The sequence below is a fragment of the Sus scrofa genome, chromosome 12 (assembly GCF_054392235.1).
Source record: "Sus scrofa isolate SSC_HxYL_T2T_F1_AM1 chromosome 12, Sscrofa_HxYL_maternal_Yorkshire_Landrace_v2.0, whole genome shotgun sequence".
In the NCBI taxonomy this organism is placed as follows: Eukaryota; Metazoa; Chordata; class Mammalia; order Artiodactyla; family Suidae; genus Sus; species Sus scrofa.
Genome location: NC_139394.1, coordinates 48,489,779 through 48,507,496, shown reverse-complemented (window position 1 = coordinate 48,507,496; position 17,718 = coordinate 48,489,779). Strand labels below are relative to the sequence as shown.

General features: G+C 48.7%; 1 long non-coding RNA gene across 1 annotated transcript; it reads left to right on the top strand.

The window, feature by feature from the left end:
- The first annotated feature begins 1,835 nt into the window (after positions 1-1,835).
- LOC106505478 (uncharacterized) lies at positions 1,836-14,476 on the top strand. The gene is made up of 6 exons (XR_014821455.1): positions 1,836-1,953; positions 9,867-10,064; positions 12,307-12,470; positions 12,679-12,843; positions 13,569-13,681; positions 14,161-14,476. It is a non-coding gene; the product is annotated as an uncharacterized LOC106505478 (long non-coding RNA).
- The last annotated feature ends 3,242 nt before the right edge of the window (positions 14,477-17,718 follow it).

The window sequence follows — 17,718 nt, the reverse complement described above, 5'->3', positions numbered from 1 at the left end:
AGAAAGGTAGGGTGCTTAGGATGAGGGCGGAGGGTGGCTCTGGGGAGGGACGTGGGTGCTCCTCCCCCAGTGCCCTTTCTCTCCACTGACCTGTGGCTCCCCTCGGAGACCAGATAGTTCCTAGAGGTTCAGGTAGGGCGCCTACAGAGATCCCAGCACACGGACACCGCAGCAAGCTCCTAGGCCCCACCGTCCAAGAGGGTTCTCCTGAGCTTGGCCAGAAGTGACTAGAAAACAGCAGGGCCACTTGGCAGGGCCCATAGGGCCGGGCTCTGCCTGTGTGTGGAGTGGTGGTAGTACTGCGAAGGCCTGGTGGTATCCATTTTCTGCACAGGGAAACTCAGGCTCAGAGAGTTGAAGGGTCATGCCTGAGGTCACACACACACATAGAGCTCACTAGTGGCAGCCCAAGCCATATGAGGCTACTTAGGTTCTGAAAAAGGTTTAAAAGTCATCCCCTTTAAAATTCTGTTCCTCAGAGTTCCCGCTGTGGCTCAGAGGTAAAGAACCCTACTTAATATCCGTGAGGACGTGGGTTCGATCCCTGGCCTTGCCAAGTGGGTTAAGTATCTGGGATTGCCATGACCTGCGGTGTAGGTCATGGGTATGGCTCGGATTCCATGTTGTGTGGCTGTGGCGTAGGAAGGCAGCGGCAACTCTGATTCAGCCCCTAGCCTGGGAACTTCCATATGCCACAGGTGTGCCCCTGGGGGAAAAAAAATGCTGTTCTTCATGTAAAAAAATAATTACGTTGGAGTTCCCTGGTAGCTCAGCAGGTTGAGACTCCAGCACTGTCACTGCTGTGGCACAGGTTCGATCTATGGCCCAGGAGCTCGCACATGCTGCAGGCATGGCCTAAAAAAAATCATGTAGAAAGAAATGTTTTGCCAGTAAAAAAGCTCATGGTGGAGGTTATGCCGCCCTTGGGTGCAATATGTCCTGGAGCTTCTCTATGAATTCCTGCCTCTCTTCCCTCCTTCCTCTCCTCTCTTCTCTCCCGTATATCTGGGCTTTAGAATGGGGAGCAGGGAAGTCTCGGACATCCTAGAACTTTCCAAGTGATGTGGAGGCAGGAGCAACATATTAAATAAACTGTCTTTCATTGGCTTCAGCACTTTGTGAAGGGTGATTGGCTGAAACAGAGACTCAGGATAGGCTGGGTCAGAGTGGGGAGAGGGACACAATGACAAGAGACTTCCCTGAGGCCAAGCGGGTCCCCACCCTGTGCTAGAGAGGGCCGGACGGCAAGCCTGGATGCTCAGTGGGGAGCAGGTGTCTGGGGCCCCGAGTGTGTTGGCACCCCCCCTTCTTCTTACGCTTGCCTGGGTGCGCCAGGATCTGCAGAGACTGACTTCTTCAGATGTTCCCATAGAGTGAGGCCACAGCCCTCTGTCCACCCTCCATCCCCACTGGAACCTCCACATGCTGCGGATGTGGCCCTAAACAAAACGAAACAAGCTAGCATTCCCCTAGTAGCCTAGCAGTTAAGGATACGGCGTGGGGCGTTCCCGTCGTGGCGCAGTGGTTAACGAATCCGACTAGGAACCATGAGGTTGCGGGTTCGGTCCCTGCACTTGCTCAGTGGGTTAACGATCCGGCATTGCCGTGAGCTGTGGTATAGGTTGCAGACGAGGCTCGGATCCTGAGTTGTTGTGGCTCTGGAGTAGGCTGGCAGCTACAGCTCCAGTTAGACCCCTAGCCTGGGAACCTCCATATGCAGCGGAAGCAGCCCAAAGAAATAGCAAAAAGACCAAAAAAAAAAAAAAGGATACAGCATGGCTTGGATCACTGCCACGGCTCAGTTTCGATTCCTGCCCAGGAAGATCTTGTGTGCCAAGGGCGTGGCCAAGAAAAAGAGTAAGTTAGATAACTGACGTGTATCTGCCACCTAAAAGAAGGAGAATGGGGTAGGAGGCTGCGACTTCAACGGGAAGGAGAATGATTCACAGGAAGGTGGGAAAAAAATTTTTTTTTTTTTTTTTGGTTTTTAGGGCCACGGTTAACCCACTGAGCAAGGCCAGGGCTCGAACCCACGTCCTCATGGACACCAGTCAGACTTGTCACCACTGAGTCGCAACAGGCACTCTGGGAAAAATAAATGTTTAGCAAACAAATGTTTGCCGTGCTCGCCGAGACAATGGGACACAGAGAGGACTTGTTCATACTCTTTGTAGTTAGTGCTGGTGGTAGCTCTTTTCCTACGACAGGACCCCTGCGTAAATTCTATTAGGCAGGTGGGGGGAGGAGGTAAAAACTCTTCCTGAGCCTTTTATTTCTCAAAACAAACAAACAAACAAACAAACAAAAACAGCCTAAAAATATCCTCAGGAGGTTCCCATTGTGGCTCAGCAGGTTAAGAACCCAACTAGTATCCATGAGGATGTGGGTTCCAACCCTGGCCTTGCTCAGTGGTGTCCAGGTGGTGTCGCAGATGCTGCTTGGATCTGACGTTGCTGCGGCTGTGGGTGTGGCCCTAAAAAGACAGGAAAAAATCCCTCATGCTGAAGAGACACACTTTAGGGTGGCAAATTTCATTCCCTTCCCAGGACATGATGCTGAGTGAAATAAGGAGAACTACTGGATGATTCTGCTCGTATGAGGTTCCTAAGCTAATCAAATTCATAGAGACAGAAAGAATGGCGGTTGCCAGGTGTTAGGGGAGGGAGGGATAGACAGTTAATAGTTACGGGTGCAGAGTTTCGGTTTTGCAAGATGAAAACCATTCTGCGGATGGTGGTGAGCGGAGCACATGTGAATGCACTTAGCGCCACTGAAGCACACACGTCCAACTGGCTAAGGCTGGGGAGCAGAATCGGCCCCTCCAAAGTGGTCCCTCTGCCATGTGAATTATTTCAAGCTTGTTCTTTTCTAAGAAACAATAGACATGGGAAAAACTCTGAAACGCAAGCAGGTGTTACACTTTAGTAAGAAACATTTATATTTGTAAGGGAAATCTCCATTTGTAAGGATGCTTTCCTCTTCTAGACCAGAAAGAGGAGGAGGAGCAAATCTCTGGAAACTTAGCCAGAGAGAAAACAGCACTTCTCTGGTGGCTCAGCGGGCGGGTTAAGGATCCAGCATCACCGCTGTGGCGAGAGTTCAATCCCTGGCTTGGGAGCTTCCGCAGCCCATGGGCAACAGCCAAAAACAAACAAAAGACAATGACACATATGCAGGACAAACTTACCTTTGTCCTGGGCTTTTCCTGGGAGCTTCTGATTACTGACTCTCCCCATCCTCAACATTCTCTTTTGTCTTTAGCCAAGGATGGTATTTAAGGTGAGGGCTTCAGCCATTTTGGTGAGTTACTCTGCTGCCTTGGTCACCTGGGTCTCTCCGATAGATACATGTTATTAAACTTTTGCTTGATTTTCTCCTATTAATCTGTCTCATGTCAATTTAATTCTTAGACCAGCCAAAAGAACCTAGAAGGGGAGAGGGGGATTTCTCACGCCCCGAACAGGTCTTCTGTAGGCAATTTGGTAGGAGAAATTAAAGTTGCATCCATACTCTTTTCACTCTTGGAAGGTTGCAGCTTATTTGCAGTTGCTCATCTGCTGTCTTGGGGAGAGAGAGCAGCTGGGCCCACAGCAACTCCTACTCCCACTGAATCTCCTCCTTTATTTTATTTATTTTTATTTTTATTTTTGTCTTTTTGCCATTTCCTGGGCTGCTCCGGCAGCACATGGAGGTTCCCAGGCTAGGGGTCGAATAGGAGCTGTAGCCACCAGCCTACGCCAGAGCCACAGCAACGAGGGATCCGAGCCGCATCTGCAACCTACACCACAGCTCACGGCAACTCCGGATCGTTAACCCACTGAACAAGGGCAGGGATCGAACCCGCAACCTCATGGTTCCTAGTGGTTCGTTAACCATTGCACCACAAAGGGAACTCCATGAATCTCCTCCTTTAGCTTCTTCCAATTCTGTTCTGGGTGCCTGTTTAGATCCATGTCTCAGGGCACCTGCCTCTCCAGCAGGACACGCTCATCATCGCAGACAGAGGCTCGCAGGCAATCAGAGCAACATGTGTTATATCCTTGGGATTCCACTGTTTCTCATGGGTTCCAGTTCGTTCTTACTCCATGCACACCCCACACCACACCCCTCTTCCTGCCCTGTCTGCCTGCCCTGCTGACTTCAGACTGTGACACGAGACACAAAGACTACTTAACAAGTTCCCACAACTGCAGAGCCACATCCTTAGAAATGTCTATATTTATAGGTAGACCATACAATGCAATATATTTATATATTTATTTAATATTAAATTTATTTAATATTACTATATATTTATGTAATATTAATGTACTTAATATTAAATTTATATTAAATAAATATATTTATATAAATTGTAATATTTTGTAAGTGGTTCTGCTTCTCTGTCTAAAGCCTGACTTCTGCCCCTCCGCTACATGCTATTCACAAGAAACACACTTTATTTATTTATTTTTTTGGCCACACCCTCACTATGTGGAATTTCCCAGGCCAGGGATCGAACCTATGCCAGGGATCGAACCCATGCCACAGGTGCGACCTGCCCCACAGCTGCAGCAATGCTGGATCCTTAACTCGTTGTACCATGAGGGAACTTCTGAAACATTTTAACTATAAGGACATAGATACGTTAAAAACAAAAAGATGTAAAAGATTGGAGTTCCCTAGTGGTACAGCAGATTAAATATCTGGCCAAAAAAAGAAAAAAAAAAAAGATGAAAAAGACAACCCATGAAAATTCTAAGCATGAGAAAGCCAAAATAGTTAGATTAGAGCAGATAAAATAGACTTAAGGATAAAAAACACTACAGCAATAAAGAGGAATGTTTCTTAGTAATAAAGGGGTCAAATCACTAAGATCCAATAATCCTAAATATTTTTGTATCTTATAACGGAGTTTCAAAATACAGGAAGCAAAACTGAAAGACCGGAACATAAACCTAGTTACAGCTGGAAATTTCCTCACTCATTTACCAGTCATTGACAGAACATACAGTAAATACTACAGACATAAAAGATTTAAGTCATATCAACCCAACCTAATGGTCACTTATGGGACAGTACACTCAGCAAGAGTAGGATGACATTCTTCTCAAGTACACATCAAAATCAAAACAAGATCCCAGGGGACGTTTTTGGGGAGGGATGGGGGACTTAACAAGCTGATTCTAAAATTTATGTGAAAAGGCACATGAAGCACATAAGACAATCTTGGAAAAGAAACACAAAGATTATTTACACTATTTTGATTTCATCATTTACTATAACGTTCATATAATCAGGACAATAAGGTATTGTGATGAATAGATCAGACCGAATAGAAAGTCCTGGAGTTCCCACTGTGGTGCAGCGGAAATGAATCTGATTAGTATCATGAGGACACAGGTTCAATCCCTGGTCTTGCTCAATGGGTTAAGGATCTGGCCTTGCAGTGAGCTGTGGTGTAGGTTGCAGATGAGGCTTGGATCCTGAGTTGCTGTGGCTGTGCTGTGGGTTGGCAGCTGCAGCTCCAATTTGACCCCTAGCCTGGGAAACTCCATATGCCACCTGAGTGGCCCTAAAAAGCAAAAAAAAAAAAAGGCCCCAAAGAGACCCATACTTACATGGCTTATTGATTTTCAAGAAGATGCCACACCAATTCAATGTGGAAAGGAAATCCTTTTAACAAATGGTGCTCAACAAACTCTCTACGTATATGGAAAAACATGAAACTTAATCTGTATTTCACACTGTACAAAAACATAAATGAGAAATGGATCATAGATGTTTTAAGGAATAAAATTCAAGAGTTAACTTGGAGCTCTTATTGGCTTGATTCCATGACTCAGTTAGGAATTGGTCATGGAATAAACACCCCATCTAATAAATAGGAGGACATTCTGAGGAGCTGTATAAAACAGAAGGCTTTTATAGAAATGAATGCTCTTTTCTCTCTCTCTCTCTTTTTTTTTTCTTTTTTGGTCACCCCCAAGGCATACGGAGTTCCTGGGCCAGGGATCAAATCCCAGCTGGAGCTGCAACCTGCGCCACTTAACCCACTGAACCCACTGTGCTGGGCCAGGAATCAAAGCGACTTTCCTGCTGCTGCAGAGACAGGGTCAGTCTGCTGCGCTGCTATGGGAACTCTCAGTTCTCTCTCTTAATGGGAGCACGGGTTGCTTGAGCGTGTGTACGCACCGAACTATGTATTAAAGTTCTGCGTTTGCATTTGTATGGAGGATACACCTCAATTTCTTTATTTTTTATTACTCAAATGAATTTATCACATCTGTAGTTGTGTAATGATCATCACAATCTGATTTCACAGGATTTCCATCCCACACCCAAGTACATCCCCCACCCCCCAAACTGTCTCCTCCGGAGACCATAAGTTTTTCAATGTCTGTGAGTCAGCATCTGTTCTGCAAAGTTCAGTCTGTCCTTTTTTCAGATTCCACATGTCAATGAAAGCATTTGAAGTTGGTGTCTCATCGTATGGCTGACTTCACTTAGCATGATAGTTTCTAGGTCCATCCATGTTGCAAAAAATGCTGGTATTTCCTTCTTTTTAATGGCTGAGTAATATTCCATTGTGTATATGTACCACATCTTCTGGATCCACTCCTCTGTCGATGGACATTTAGGTTGTTTCCATGCCTTAGCTATTGTAAATAGTGCTGCAATGAACATCGGAGTACATGTGTCTTTGTGAGTCGTGGTTTTCTCTGGATAGATGCCCAGGAGTGGGATTGCTGGATCAAATGGGAGTTCTATGTTTATTAGTTTTCTGAGGAATCTCCATACTGCTTTCCACAGTGGTTGCACCAATTTACAATCCCACCAACAGTGTACTAGGGTTCCTTTTTCTCCACACCCTCTCCAGCACTTATTGTTTGTAAACTTTTGGATGATGGTCATTCTGGCTGGTGTAAGGTGGTACCTCAGAGTGGTTTTGATTTGCATCTCTCTAATAATGAGTGATGTTGAACATCTTTTCATGTGTTTCTTGGCCATTTGTATGTCTTCTTTGGAGAACTGTCTGTTTAGATCTTCTGCCCATTTTTGGATGGGGTTGTTTGTTTTTTTGGTATGGAGCTGTAGAAGTTGTTTATAAATTTTGGAGATTAGTCCCTTGTCAGTCGATTCACTGGCAAAGATTTTCTCCCATTCTGTGTGTTGTCTTTTTGTGTTGTTTAGGGTTTCCTTTGCTGTGCAGAAACTTTGAAGTTTGATTAGGTCCCATTTGTTTATTTTTGTTTATGTTGTCAATACTCTGATAGGTGGATCTGAGAAGATGTTGCTGTCATTTATGTCAGAGAGTGTTTGGCCCATGCTTTCCTCTAGGAGTTTAATAGTGTCTGGTCTTATATCTAGGTCTTTAATCCATTTGGAGTTTATTTTTGTGTATGGTGTTAGGGAGTGTTCTAATTTCATTCTTTTCCATGTGGCTGTCCACTTTTCCCAGCACCACTTATTGAACAAGCTGTCCATTCTCCATTGTATATTCTTGCCTCCTGTGTCATAGATTAGTTGGCTGTAGGTGCGCGGGTTTAATTCTGGGCTTTCTATCCTGTTCCACTGATCTATGTCTGTCTTTGTGCCAGTACCATGCGGTTTTGATGACTATTGCTTTGTAGTATAGTCTGAAGTTCAGGAGCCTGATTCCTCCAGCTCCATTTTTCTTTTTCAGGATGTCTTTGTCTATTCTGGGTCTTTTGTGCTTCCAAACAAACTTTAAAATATTTTGTTCGAGTTCTGTGAAAAAAGACCTTGGTAATTTGATAGGGCACCTCAATTTCTAAAAATGAAAAAAAAAAAAAAAGGAGCTTGAGGAACCCAATTCTATGTGCATTTCAAAAAAAGGGGGCAGAAAATGGGCCCTGGTGTGTGTTGCCAGGAGTGACGCCTGAGAGCTGCTGTTTATCACCAAGAGGAAGCCATGCAATTTGAGGTCCCCCGGATCATCTTCTAGCCTGGATGGAGCCACCTCCAGGCCCCTGGCTGACACCATCCCCAACTAGGCCAGGAGTTCTGAGGAGCCCGACACGCCTTGGGAACACCTGCGTCAGCCAGGTCTCTGCGTCACTGCAGCCTCTTCAGGGCTCACACGTTTCGCTTCATCTCTTCCTGGCAAAGGCTCCCGCGGCTCTTGCACCATGGTCACGTCCACATGGAGGGCACAACAAAGGGCAGCCAGGCTTCCTGGGAGTGACTCCGGGAGATCCAGTGACAAGGCTCCCCCAGCACCCAGGGCCTGACCTTCTGCCTGAGTCACTCCTGTCCGCCAGCTTGAATCGAAACTGAACACCTACTGGATAGGAAGCGGGAGGAGAGTGGAGGCCTGGCTTGGAAGGGGGAGGACAGGAGGGCAGAGAAGGGACAAGGGCAGGGCAGGGTGACAGGCTCCCTACGAGTCTGGCCTCCAGGCTCTTCCCGCCCCCACCTCCAGCCGAACTCTCCTGAGCAGAGTGTAGCAGCCCAGGGCTGGGCCTGACAGAGGGGACTGAAATTACTCGGAAATCAAGAACCCTTCTTACTGTAATCAACTGTTTTCTAGGAAAAGGGACAGATAGGGAAGGGAGGGTGCTGACACCGCCAGAGCAGTGACTCGCTTCTGAGCCCTCAAGTGCCGGGCGGGGCGCGAGGCAGAGACATTGAGCATCAGGACACGCGGACTTCGGTGAGCTCAGCAGCCATCCCAAGGCAGTCTGGAGATAAGGCTAAATACTGCAGTTTCTTTTCTTTTCTTTTCTTTGAATAAATATTGCATTTTCAAGAAGTGCCCCATGTAGATCTGGGTTTGCAGGAACCTGAATTACAAATTTGGGGACATATCTAAGAGAAAAAAAATATTTCACTAAAACAGATGACTATTTCAATACACAGTGAGGGCCCAGCCCCAGGTCCACACAGAGAGGTGCCTTGTGGGGCTGCCCATCTCTAACCCAGGGGATTCTGATGGGAGAAGAAGGTGAAACTCCCTTAAAGAAGCGAAGATTAGGAGTTCCCGTCGTGGCTCAGAGGTAACGAATCTGACCAGTATCTATGAGGACGAGGGTTCGATCCCCGGCCTCACTCAGTGGGTTAAAGGATCTAGCGTGGAATAAACTGTGGTGTAGATCTGAGACGCAGCTTGGATCTGAGTGGCTGTGCCTGTGGTGTAGGCCGGCAGCTACAGCTCCAATTCAACACTAGCCTGGGAACCTCCACAGGCTGTGGGTACAGCCCTAACAAAGAAGCACGAACTACCACTTCGTTTATAAGTATTTACTGAGCCCTTGCTGGATACCCAGGAGCTTGGCTCTGGGGACCAAGGATCAAAAGGACATTTCTCTTTCCCTCCAAATGTTGCCAAGTCATTAGGCTTGGTGGTGACTCAAATGCAAATTACTGTGTCACCAAGGGAATGTTCAGTGGGGCACAGCAGCTGGGGGCAGGGCGGGGGGGGGGGCACGGAAATTACTTTCACTCCTGTCAGAGAAAACATTTCCCTCTCCCCTTCTAGATTCTTCTGGCTGGTCTAAGAATTAAATTGACATAAAGCAGATTAAGAGGAGAAAATCATATAAAAGTGTCATAACACGTATACACAGGAGACACACCCAGGAGAACTCCTGTCCCAAGATGCTCAAAGCCCTCTCCTTAAACACCACCTTCAGCCAAAGACAGAAGTTCAATGGGGGTCTTGGTTTGGGGCTTCAAAGATGAGGAAGGCAATTCACATGGAGAAGCAAGAGCAAATATTTGGTAAATAAATGCTTGCTGGGCAGGAGTAAAGACCTGGAGTGAACTTGATCTCCACACCTGCCCATGTTCTTTTGCAGATAACTCGGCTCATATCTCTATTCCTGGAACAAGTCCCTTATCTCGATTCTGATTCTCCGCAGCAGCAGCTGCGGGTGGCGGTGGCGGAGGAGGAGAGATAACGTGGTTATCTACAATGGACTACAATGGACCAGCCCTTGGCAATAAAGGGGAGCCACAGATACCAAGGCAACGTCATCAATGAACCTCACAGTGGAGTGGAAGAGCCAGACAGAAGTGAGGCCAGGCTGCGATCATCCCTTTTATACAAAGTCCAAGATCAGGTCAGAAGAGCGATGACCCATGGTGGGCACTGGCTGGGAGAGGGCGAGAAGGGTCGTCTGGGTGCTGGAAATGTTCTGGAGCTTGAGCAGGATGGTCACACATCTGTTGACCATGAAAACCCTCATCCAGCAGACTAAGACCTGTGTTTTTCACCCTATGTGAGCTGTAGCGCAGTAAAGTACTGTTTAACCCTCTCCCAAACGCCCAGAGCCCAGGCCGACAGAGGGGCAGCTGGAGCTGCAGCACACCTGTCCTTTGGCAGGGCCGAGTGCCTTGGAAGTGAGTCACGGTGAGACCAGCCCCCAGAGGAGAGCCCAGGGCCCTGTGCTTCCACCCTGCAGGGAGGGGTGACAGCCAAACCCAAAGGCCAGTGCATTTTCAGACAAAAGAGGCAGAAGGTGGGGGTCTCCAAGACCCCGTGCCCGGGCCCCATGACCTCAGCAGCCTGGCATCACCGTGCCAGCACCGTCACTCCTTCCCAGGGTCTGGCTCTGGTCTCAAGGAGGTGAGAGGCCGCCCTGGGGGAAAGTTCCTTCTCAGAGCTGTTATTCAAGGTCCCAGACATCCTCCCACTGAAGCAACACATTTTGGGCTGGCAAATCTTGCTCCCCTACCCTCTCTAAGCCCCAGTGTTTCCTCAACTGTGAGGCATCGCTAAGCACAGGCCTTATTTTATATGGTTGTGAAACCAAAAGCCCTCTGACTCAAACACGGTCTAAACCCAGGTTGGGACTTAAACCCACGTTTCGTTTTTCCTTTTTGGCTGCCCCTCCACGTATGGAGTCCCCAAGCCAGGGATCAATTGTGACCTGCAATTGTGACCTACACCGTAGCTGCAGAAACAGCACGGCGCTGGGCCGGGGATGGAACCTGTGTCCCGGTGCTCCCAAGATGCTGCCGATCCCATGGCGCCACAGTGGGAACTCCAAAACGCATTTTTTAAAAAAAATTATAATCACTCACTTGGTGTCTGGACTTACCGAAGCACAGAAGGCATTCAGCAAGGAGCAAAGTGATAGACAAGAAATCGAGTTCAGATAGAATGCTTGTGAGAGAGATACACGCAGGCCGGCGAGGATACTCAGCCCGGAGGATTAGGTGGGCCTCGTTTTGCACCCCGAGGAAAGCGGAGTGTGTGAAAAGACCATCTTCTTCCTTATTCTTTGGGTAGATGTCCGCTTCCATCACCAGCTTCTCTTTGTGTCGGCTAAGAGAGGACCAGACCCTCTGAGGTCAAACTGGGACGGTCACGTGCTTATTCAAATCAGCAGCAGAGGGTAACACAGGCTAAGATAAGTGGCATCATCTCAGGTTTCCATGTAATGAGGGCCCCCTGCTTTGGAATGTCATCTTGCCCTGAAATTCCTGTCCTTGGTCCAAGAATCATTATGAACTTGAACTCATTTTATCTTTCACTTAATGACCTGAGGTGTCTTCATGCTTTTATTTCCAGTCTTAGAGTTAAGCAAGGCTGCTTCGTTCCAGGACATCCTCAGAGCTTTCCTACAGAGTCTCCCAAAGTTCCTGAGTTTCCCTCTCTGTCTGTGGTCCCCTGCTGGGGCTTCTACAATCACCTGTGTAACCAGCCTACTCCGTCGTTATCCTTTGTGAGCATTGAACGAGCTAATGCTTGTAGGCACTGGGCCGATGTCCGGCACAGAGCGAGTGCTCCGTAGAGTCCAGCTGTGTCCTCAGGCCTGAGAAGTGAGGCCTAAGAGAATTCAGAGAGGAGGTGGCCCTGGGGCTGCGTCCTGACGGGTCAGGGACACCCCCTCCTCGGGTGGCGGGGATAAGGAGTAGAAGAGCTTGCAGCAACGTGGGATGCAGCGCCCTTGAGGTCCCGCTTCCTCGCTGGGAGGAGGCAAACACGGGAGCAAACATTTACTGCCAGACTTGTAAGGGATCCGCATCGGGTCAGCTGATTAGCCAGACACACGGCTGCCTCTGCCTTCAGTCTTTGTGTGACTCACCTGGCACCAGCCTTCCGTCCCAATTTCCTTTAACAAGCTGAGATGCATTTATTGCAAAAGCAACTCAACGTCATGGCCGTAAATGAAAACCATGACCGCCTCTATAAATAAGAGCTACTGGGTTGGAGGCGGTCATGTGAATTTTGAGGGACAAAATGTTCAGACTACAGCAGTTGACAAATACCTCCACACATCACCAAAATCCAGCAAAATAATGCTCTTATTAACTGATCTCCTGGCGCCATAATCCTTTGACTCCTTCGGCCCGCAGGTTCTTTGCGTCTTCGTGGGATGAAGATCGGACATGTTTCCTCCTGAGATCGCAGAAAGATCATTCCGGTTTTTCCATGACCTGCCCTTCTCCACTGCCCGAGTACTTTGGGTCCCAGGCAACGTGACATGCCTCCTGCCCCGCATCTTTGTACCCAGACCCAGGTGAGTTGGCACAACGGGCGGAAGGAGTGTTCCAGAAACCACTCCTGAGTTGGAACAGCTGGGAATAACTGGGTTTTTCATGGAGTGGCTGTGAACCATATAAACATATCCCATGAAGCCCAGTACTGACTCGAGAGGACGCTTGATGGGGGGGAAGGCGCAGGGGAAGGACACGGTAATGTTACCCAGTTCATTTACTGCATTGTAGCTTCTGCAAATGTCACAAACACCTACAACCATGCAAACCTGCTGCCCGCGCCGTGAAGAGGGGCCGGAGGTCCAAGCTTCTCAGCAAACCCCGCTCTGGCGGCAGTTCCTACACCAGCCAGGAAGAGGGATGAGGGACAGGCTGGCAGCCAGAGGTGTTTGCCAGGTGAGATGAAACGTGGTGTGGCCCTGACCCCTGTCCTCCCTCCACCACCCCTCCTTCATCCTTCCTTCCTTCCCTACCCGTGCTTTCAGGGAACAAAGTCCCTCTGGGTTCACTATACACACAACACAGGGAAGGAAGCAGTGTTTCCTGACACGCTTGCTGACTGCTCTGCCTGGCAAAGGGGCCGGGGATTTTACACCCCTGGTCAAGCACCTGGCAGCCCTCGCTGGGCTGAGTAATTGATGAATCCAAGAACCAGAGACGTACCCAGGACCACACACCTAATGAGCAGAACCAGGAGGAAAAATCAGGTCCGCTTGACTCTAGGTCTGTGTGTTCCCCACACGCGAAAGCACGCCCCCCTTTTGATGTGAATTAAAGACATCCTCTGAGCCACCAGCAACCACCTACTCACCTGCTGAGCTGATATCATGGGGGCTGATCCAGCTAGTTTGTATTCTGGTTATCAATTGCTGCATAAAATTACTGTCAAACTTAGTAGCTTAAAGCAATGATGATATTTCTCTGGCTCACAAATCTGAACTTGGCAGGGTGGGGTGGGGAGAGCTCCTCTCTGCCCAAGGGAACGGGGAGCCAGGTGGCAGTTGCATCCCTTTTATAACCCAGACTCAGAATTCCTGCGGTGCCCTCTCCACCGCATTCTATTTGTCGAGGCAATCCCAAAAGCAAAGAGACCTCTTTTTTTTTTTTTTTTTTTTGGACAGGCTCACAGCATGTGGAAGTTCTGGGGCCAGCGACTGAACTGGCACCATAGCAGTGACAACACGCTGAGCCGAAAGTACAGTGTTTATTGCAGGGCACGAAGCAAGGAGTCCAGGTAGTTCTAGATTAAAAAACCCCGACTCCCTGATGCCTTTCAGAAAAGGGTGCTTGTTTGTTTGTTTTGTCTTTTTAGGCCCGCACCTGAGGCAAATAGAAGTTCCCAGGCTAGGGGTCGAATTGGAGCTGCAGCTGCCGGCTTACACCACAGCCACAGCCACTCAAATCCAAGCCGCATCTGAGACCTACACCAGAGTTTACACAATGCTGGAATCTTTTAACCCACTGAGCGAGGCCAGGAATTGAAACCAAGTCCTCATGGATTCTGGTTGGGTTTGTTCCCGCTGAGCCACAAGGGGAACTCCACTAATGCCTTAAATTTTGATGGCATCTCTTGCTGAGGATGAGAGTTTGTTCAAAAGTGGGGAACAGTTAAAGGGAAAACCACAGACTCAAATTGGCTTCACTTTTGCTAAAGCCCATGACACCAAGGCTAGACGGGATATCTGACCTACCTGTAGTCTCAACCTGCCCCAGGGATGCAGTCTTCATCGGCCAGTCTGGAATTTTCTGGTCAGCACCCAGGAGGTAATCTCTGGGCCCTCTCCATCTCCTGGAGAAGAAGAAGCCATCTGCATGGGAGACGCTTGGCCTTCCTCCAAAAGAAGATGACCTGGCCTGAAGCAAGCCAGTCTTTGCTTCTCCTAATAGCCTCCTTGCCCCACCCTCCTTCTGCCAAAAATAAACCTTCCATTTGTTTTTTTTAAACAATCCATTGGTTTCTTTCCATTTACAATACAGGGTGTTGCCTGATTCATGAGTCCCTGAATAAAGTCCATCAGATCTTTAACTTGACTCAGCGGAATGTTGTTTTTTCACACCTGGCATTTTCATCTTGGCAGCTGGTAGTTCCCTGTCTCCCTTCTTTTCCACAGACCAGCCTACAGCACCTGCCAACACCCTCTCTCTCGCCGACATATGCCAGGGAAGTCCTCTCTGCGGTGCCCAATGTGGGACCATCTACTGCATTTTCAGGCTGCACCTGCAGCATATGGAGGTTCCCAGGCTAGGGGTCGAATCAGAGATGTAGCCATCGGCCTCCACCACAGCCACAGCAACACCAGATCTGAGCAGAGTTTGCACCACAGCTCACAGCAACACCGGATCCTTAACCCACTGAGCAAGGCCAGGGATCGAACCTGCCTCCTCATGGATGCTAGTCAGACTCGCTTCCGCGGAGGCACGATGGAAACTCTCCTGTACTGTGTTTGTAACAATAAACTTTCTACCTGCTTTTACAATCTTTGCCTCCTTGAAACATTTTTGCTTTCAACGGGGGCATGAATCAGGGCAAATCTGCTTCTAGCCTCTCTAGCTGGTCCAGCAGCTAGGATTCCTAGTTTTCATCCAGGATGCCCAGGTTTGATTCCTGAGCAGAGAATTAAGATCTTGCTTCCAGCCATCACGCACTGCTCTCTCTCAGAAATCAGAACCCATGTCCTCATGGAGGCTAGCTGGGTTCGTTAACCACTGATCCACGACAGAAACTCCTGGCAATGTTATTTTGAGCTGAAGATAATCAAGTCCCCAAAAGACTCAGGAAGAGCTTTTCAAAGGCCTCAAACAATTTAGGCAGAGATCCAGGGAGAGCGTTCTCACCAGAGATAACTGCAGAGAGAAACGGGCTGGATGTGGGAAGCTGGGGGAGCTGGGCAGGGCCTGCTTGTTCAAATTCCTCTCTGTGTCCCATTATCTCTGCAGGGCAGGGCAGGGTGTGGCAAAGGCAAACTTGGCTTTATGGAACAGCTGTGTGTGTGTGTTGGGGGTGAAGGTGGGAGGGATGGAGTAGGGTAGTTACACAGGTGGTTATAGGATTCCCAGCAGAGGGCCAGAGATAGAGAAACCTAGGGAACTTTGGGAGACACCGTAAGTTAATGATCACTCAGGAAAGCCAGCAGAACATCGCGGAATGAAGCAGGCTTGCTGAACTATAAAACCATAAATAAAAGCACCATGACAACCCGGGTTTAACCTCATAGGGTCAGATATGCGCTTACGAAAAAGGAGATAGTGATATAAGCCTGCCATCTACTGGAAGAATTAGGAAGTTGGTCTTTTCCCACTGCCCGCTTTCCTTGGATTATGCAGCCCACCTAATCCTTGCGGCAGAGTCTCCTTGCCTACCCTTAAGCATCCTTTCTCTTTTTTCTTTTTCTTTTTTTTTTTGTCCTTTTTGAGGGCTGCACCTACGGTGTATGGAAGTTCCCAGGCTAGGGGTCAAATCAGAGCTGTAGCCGCCGGCCTACACCACGGCTCACAGCAAAGCTGGATCCTTAACCCACTGAGCGAGGCCATGCATCGAACCTGCAACCTCACGGTTCCTAGTCGGATTCATTTCCGCTGTGCCACGACAGGAACTCCCCAAGCATCCTTTCTTAATAAATCTATTTCTTGCCTCTCACCGAATTCCTTCTGTGCCGAGACACAAAGAACCTGAGCCTCAGTAAGTCCAGACACTAGGTGAGTGATTCTAATTAAAAGAAACCGTGGGTTCAAGTCCCAGTCTGGGTTTTGGCTGCAGTTGAGACAGAGGTGTTTCGGGTTCAAAGGTTAAAGATTTTTCCCGTCATTTCAGTCATGCTTGACATTGCAGTGGATCTGAATGACCTTTCTACTGGAAGGACATCTAACAAAGTAAAAATGTTTTCGATTCCAGGTATTAATCAGGTAAATCTAGGTTTGAATCTTGCCTCTGCCACTTACTACCTGTGTGACCTTGGGCCTTGGACAGCTCTTCTCTGGGCCTGTCCCTTCAATTGTAAAATGGGTTAGTAAGAGCACCTTCTTCCTGGAGTTATTATGAGGCTTAAAGCAGATACCTCTCTATGGCTATCACCACATCCAAAGTTGTCTCACTACTCGCTTGCTATTACTTTTACCAAATAATAGAATTTTGGCTACAGTGGACCCCAAAACGGAGAGTGGTTCAACCCTCGTCATTTCCCTCTCGCTCACACAACAGTCCCAGGCAGGGATGGCGGGTGACGGGCGGCCTCTTCCACAGTCATGCAGACACCCAGGCTGATGGGACGGCGCCACCTGCAACCCGTGTCTTCCCAGCTTGCCCCACGAGGTCTCCATTCTGCCCGCCAAGAGGGAAAGAGGATGAGAACAGGCTTGTGGAGGTTTTTTTGGGTCATGCACTTACTTCCCATTGGGTAGCACTCAGTCCCACGTTCTCACCCAACTGCAAGGGAGGCTGAGAACTGGGTCTACCTGTTTCCAAAAACACAAGCTGGAAGAAGAGACACACGGGCTTCCGTGAGAGCCAACAGTCTCTGCCAGCTGTTCCTATCAGTGTCATGAACTCCCACAGCTCCAAACATGCTGCTGATAGTCGTGTCCTCCTGCCCAGCGCTATGTCCCAGGCTCCATCCCCGGATGTCCTTCTGTCCTCTCAGATGTCACCTGGACGCCCTCTAAGAACCACCCCTCCCCCGCTCCCCGTCCACAGGCTCACCCTGGTGAGACTCCATCACCCACAAAGGGGACACGTGGGGAATTACCCTAGGTGCTCACCTCTCCCGCACATCTGATCAAGGCTCTCTTCGTTACCCCTCCTGCCTCTATCCTTCCTGTATACGTAAAACATAAATCTGATTATGGCCCTCCCCTGCTCAAGAATTTTTGATGGGTCCCCAGGGCTGCTGTATTAAAGCCTAAACTCCTGTATCCCCAGGACTCTAAGCCTTTGCCCAAAGTACATCAGTCTCCTCTTGCTTATATGCACCAGGCTTATCACTCACTGCTCAAGTCCACTCCAAGGTCACCTCCTCCATGAAGCCTGCCAGGCAGACTGAGGGAGCCCTTCCTTGGGCCACTCCCTGGCTCACGGCTGAAGGCAAGGGCTCTACCTTTGTTATGTGTTCCAGCACCTTTTCTTCTTTTTGTTTTTGTGGCTGCCCCTCAACATTTGGAGCTTCCAGGCCAGGGGTCAGATTCGAACTGCAGTTGCGACCTATGCCACAGCCATGGCATCAACCCACTGTGCCAGGTTGGGGATCGAACATACCTCCCCACGCCTCTGAGATGCTG